We start from the raw sequence: 6,000 nt of genomic DNA, 5'->3' as shown, positions 1-6,000 counted from the left end.
TAATTGCAAACATACATACATATACAGACGAACAATATACAGAAGCCTGATGATGGCAGATGAGATTCTGCCAAAACTTTGCTACAACTCGCAACTATAATGACATGGGAAAATACCCGAACAAAGCTGAATGCCATATGGTATTCAGCTTGTTCGGGTATTTTCCCACGTCATTATAGTTGTGCTTTTAAAGTTGTAGCAACGTTTCAGCAGAATCTCATCTGCCATCCTCAGACTTCTGTATTGTGTTCATCTGTGAGTCAGACTTTTACAGTTGTTTCAGTTTTAAATTTGGGGCTAGCCTACTGCTGTGCCAGAATGGTTTTTTCTTCATCCTGATTGGTTGGGAGTCTTGGTCTGTGTTTATTGGTCTTGGAGTTTGCTGTGTTCTGCTTGATTGGTGTTTCTAATATCTTCTGTCTGTTTTGTGGCTTTTTTTGTGTCTTGATTGGCTGGCAACATTGTGTTCCTGTATTGGAGGCTTTTAGTGCAGCTTGGCTCTGAGTAAATGGACGGCTATCATTTATTAGGAAGCTAGGTTTCATCTGGGGGCCTGGTTGGGGTGTGTTTGAGCTGGAGGTATCGGGGGGGGGATCTCTTTGTGCCCAGATGTTTGCCTGGCTAGTGGTGTGGAGAGAGAGAGAGAGAGATACATTTTCACATAGGCTAGATTAACACTGCTGTGCCCATCCTGAGGATTTCTCACAATTAATTAAAGAAGCGCACAGCAAGAATATAGGTCACCTATAGATCCATTCTGACTATTGCAACCCACCTTTGTTGCACCCTTTGTTGCACCCATAAAGTTATTGTTAGCCTACCAAGAACTATCAATCTTAACTCATCCTTAGAATTCAAAGAATCTGCAAGAATTGCCCTAATCTAGCGCCAGATATCTATGGACAGAAACTGGTCTGCTGATGGAAATTTGCACATATTAAAAACACTCTGCACACAGAGGGAATTTTATTTTTTGTGCTGTTTTAATCTCTATGTGGACATCTTTTCTGAACAAAACTAAGTTCAGCTAATACTTTATCTGTTTTGTCCAATGGATTTACATTTGCATTTTTCCCTAAAGAAGGGGAGGGGCGAGAAGGCTTGTCCATTCTGTGTTAACATTCAGGCAATAAATTAGCAGCACCTGCATAAATGGAGGCTTGAGGTCAAATGTCCCAAACTTAATGCAGGGTCTATAATCATGTTCAACGGCAAGGACTCATCCCAGGCTCAGATCCAGTATTTCTAATAAGTCTGAGAAATATCCTACAATGAAATCCTTTAGCAGGGGTTTCAAACTCAATTTCATTGAGGGCCGCATCAGGATTGTATTTAACCTTTGGGGGTGTGGCCAGGTGCATGGCCAAGTGAGCATGGCCAGCTGGACGTCACTCATATCTGGGCACCTGTGGTAGCCTGGGCGGGGCTGGGGGATCCACTTTGACTAGTAGACTCTGCCAGCAAAAAATGTAGCTCCTCGCCAAGCTTCGTTTTCACTGGCAGAGGCACTGCAGGCTAGTCCTTTGCTGTTTCTAGGGTGGTTCCATGGGCCAGATCTGGCCCGCAGGCCTTGAGTTTGACACCCCTACTCTAGAGTGTCTGGCAGTTAGGAGGGACCACACTTCTGCAATCCCTTGAGATGGGAATATACTGCCAGAATTCCTAACCAGTATAGCTTTTACATTAGGAATTATATAGTCCCAAATCCCCTGGAGAGCAGCAGATTGATGGTTGAGTCTGGAACTGCAATCCCACACATTTAGAATGTGCCTACTTTTTAAAAAAAGAATCTTTAATAGATAGGTAATGAGTTAGATGCCTTGATGATCCAATGTGTAAAAGTCCATTTCTTATGAACCTGATTTCATTGTTCCACCTGAATGCTATACTCAAATGAAACTCCCCCTCCCCTTTGAAACACAGAAATGAATATATAGGCATTTTTGTATATCTCATTAAAGATATTAACCTTGGATGCTTTGTGTGTGGAGCAGTGCACAAAGACTACCGTTCAGTGTAATTTTGATTTTATCATAACTACGGCTTCCAGAAGTAAGTCCTTTACTTTAATAAGTAAGGGGGAGAGAGAGGTGGGGTAGAATGGCTCAGAGGTGGGTATTCAGCAGGTTCTGACCAGTTCTGGAGAACCGGTAGTGGAAATTTTGAGTGGTTCAGAGAACCGGCAATTACCACCTCTGAATGGAGATTTTACAGTATCCTTCCCCTGCCACGCCTACCAAGCCACGCCCACAGAACCAGTAGTAAAAAAACAAATTGAATCTCACTACTGGAATGGCCCCATTCTGATGCTCTTAGGCAAAATGTTTTTTTTATCCCAACGCAGCATTTTACTAAAGAATTTCCTTCTGTTCAAATGCAGAAGGAGATAAGGGGAGAAAGTCTGTCCTTGAGTCACCAAAATGTGGCCGGCCTTTCTTACTTGGCCTGAAGAGCCTCCAAGAGATTGCCTACATGGCGGGTGGGGATCCATGGTATTAAACAGTTTGAAGGACAGCAAAGTGTCGAGAGTCATCCAGCTGAGTCACAGGCCACAGGAATGCAAATCACCCCAAATGCCAAGAGTGGAGCTAGCAGGTGGCCTCTCTGATTCATTGGATGTCAACATGCAGTTCAGAGAAAGGCCCTTTGGACTTTGCATGGGCCACCATGGCCTTTAATTAAAGATAAATGCAGTCATTCTACAGGATGCCCATGTTATTACACTAAAGATTTTTTTCCCTGTTCATGGAGAACGGCCATTATACATGCGCGTGTGTTTGCAATTATGTGCAATCAGTCACGTTAGGTAGAATTATCCCCACCAACTTAAGAAATGTTTTATATTATATATACATACACACAATTCTATACTCAGTAGAACAATTCTATGGCACTACAGTGGCCAACTCTGTTTCTCTGGAAAATGTTTTATTTTCTTTGGAGGGGAGTTGAAATTATTTTCTTTTAATACCTTTGAAATATTGCTTCTGAAAAGCATACAGTGTTTGAATAAAAGCATTTGCCCTGGAGGAGTTTTTCTCAGAGTCCAATCCATAAAAGTCACAAAAATGATTATCATATCCAACATTTTTTTCCCTCTTTTTACATGCCAATCAGTAGCAGTAAATACCTACCATTGTATTATGGTTCCAAAATTCATAATTGAATCTGTCCAGCAGTGGGTAACAAATGTCATAGAATGTATCTATTATCCCACCTTTTCAACAAATGGATAAGTTAAAAAAGAAACTTATTTTTCAAATGTATCATGAAACTATACTTTTAATATAATAATGAATTAATTATTTAACAAGAAAGTTAATGCATTAATTATTTAACAAGAAAGTAATAATTTAATTATCAGAAGCAACATCTTTCAGACAGTATTTTAAAGATCTTATTGCATATTTAATGTGAGCTAACTCTCCATTGTGCAAAATCCATGAAGACCATGATCCAGAATAAACCTGATCACTATATATTCTTAATGTAAAAAGTTACACGTCTCTAGATTTCCTATGTGATACGATATATCAGGGATGAGCCATCTGCAGCAGGGGGGTGGACTTCAAAAACTTTAGCAATGGGTTCCCTGCTTGGTGGCTGGGTGGGAGTGGCCATGGTGGGTGTGGCCTAGTTGGCCTCTGCACCATGGCGGGGGAAGGGTTGCCCTTCCCAGGCTCCGGAGGCTCTCTGGAAGCAGGAAACGGGCCCATTTCTGGCCTTCCAGAACTTCTGGGAGGCCCATTTTTTCACCCTCCCCGAGCCTCCGTGTGTGCCCTGCATTTACCTGCATCCAAAACGGGCCACATGGGGATGCCTAGGAGGGGCGGGGCAGGGCAGGTGGGTCCAGCCAGGAGTGGGATTTGGGGGTTCTCTGAACTGCACAGAATCTTAGCTAGAGGAACTCCCAAACCCCTGAAAACCCCCAGTAGCCCACCCCGACTTCTGCAGCATTAAAACTGCATGTTCTTCTTCTTTCCTCTCCCTTCCTTATTTTCCATTCTCCCTCTGAAATTGAAATAATGGTTGAAAATCAGTGGTGAGTTTCTTAACAATTAGAGCTGAAACACATAAAAATTACTCTGAAAAATAGCAAATAGACTTTTCAAAAGAGAAAACCCAAATCCAAACCTCCTAATTTTTTGGGAAAAAAATTAATTCTTCTGGCCCTATCTATATGTTTTACATGGGCACCTCCATTTGGGAGTCACTGCATCTGTTGACCCTCTCACATAAAAATAGTCTATTTTTTGGCTACATAAATGTGATGGGAATGATTCTAAGACTGAATTTCTGAATATATTTGGGCTGAAATTCAGTGACCCCCCCGGAAGGAATTCCAAAGGCTCTAGGAATATTATTTAAAAAGGGTTAGATCCGCCTCCAAAGGGGAGATTGAAACATGTATACATGCTTCCAGTTGCTTGGAAACATCTGTATTTGAATCTACTCTGACTTTATTGCTCTGACAGGAGAAAGGAAGAGTGCCAACAGTGGTGAGGGACACCAGGGCAGTAGTTATTTTGAGACAGGCCATGGATTGAGTCCCAGTCCCTGGGCCAACATCCAAACTTACTGTAGGATACTAAATCATAAAAGTTGGAACGGACTGAGGATGTCTTATACTGCAATTCCAAGCAATATTTATTTATTTCATTATTCCATCATTTATTCCAACAATTCTGGGTGGCTCACAGAGGGCTAAAAATCTTTAAAAGCCAACCGTTAAAAAATAAAAAATATTAAGAGATGATTTCCTAGCTTTGCTTAAGTGCCCGAAGAGATGGGATCTCATCACACATCCCAATGCACTCTATTCTATTGCCAAACAGACTTTTAAACCAAAATTCACTTCCTAAAAATGTCTACCCCTCTAAGGTCAAGGAATACATCTTTCCTATAAACAGATTAACACCTGGAACAGTTGGAGGAAGCGTGCTGTACCATTCCTGACTAAGTGGATTATGTGTATCCAAAAAGCTACAATGGGGCAGAATGAGAATGTTCTGTATCTCCTTACTACCGTCGAGTGATCCTTCAGATTTCTGGAGTCCACAAAAGGTATTCCTATTCCTGCTAATACTAATATATAATTTCAATAATCAGTTGTCCTACAATTGCTGAGCTAAAAGGATGTCTGGTCTCTGGTATCAACTGAAATTCAAGGAGAAATGTGAGGCTGCTCCTTTCATGATAAACTCAACCTCATGCATTCGCTATAAAGGAGCATCTCCAGACACTGGCTTCATTTTGTCTCGGAGAGGGAAATAAAACTTTCATGAGTCTTGTATAACTAATAGAACTTGTGACTGAATTTTTTATTCTCCCTCCTATTTCTTTTTCCTTTGATGTCGTGTCCTTTAGTTTGTTAGTTGGGGGGAGGAAGCATTATCACATTACTTGAAGAAAATATTATGTTCTGCCTTTTCCTAGCAAAGTTCAGTGCAGCTTATACAAGCAGAACTAAAAGAATGAACTCAGTCAAGTGATAACAGCAGAAACACAAAAGCAGATACAATCAATTAATGCTAGCTAATTGAAGCCTTGAGCATGCCAGAGAAAATTAAAGTCAACATGCCTGCTGGCCAAATGCCTTTCATAAAAAACAGCCATGGAAATCTGTCCAGAGAGGAGAAAAGAAAGGCAAATTTTCTCAGGCACTTAGTCCAGGAATTTAAGACCACTCCTCAAAAAAAGCATCTTTCCCTTATCCCAACCAGATGCTGATGGAGAAGAGAAAGATTGCCTTCTCTAACACTCCTAGAGAACAGCCAAACTCATGGGGGGTGGGGGGTGGAATGTGCTTTAAAAAACACAGAAACATTTTTTAAAATCTGAAGACATTTATAGCCTTAGCCAGGAACCAAGACTGAAAATAATTTTGAAGATCCTAAGCAATAACTTTCCTTACATGCCTTCTTAATCAACTAACCTTTGGGAAATGGATTGAGCAAAAGAACTCATGTTAGAAAATGTCATGCTAATATACTGTAATCT

This window comes from Pseudonaja textilis, chromosome 1 (assembly GCF_049901715.1).
Source record: "Pseudonaja textilis isolate UNSWEBS1 chromosome 1, rPseTex1.2, whole genome shotgun sequence".
Classification (NCBI taxonomy): domain Eukaryota; kingdom Metazoa; phylum Chordata; class Lepidosauria; order Squamata; family Elapidae; genus Pseudonaja; species Pseudonaja textilis.
Note: the sequence above shows the minus strand (reverse complement) of the source record.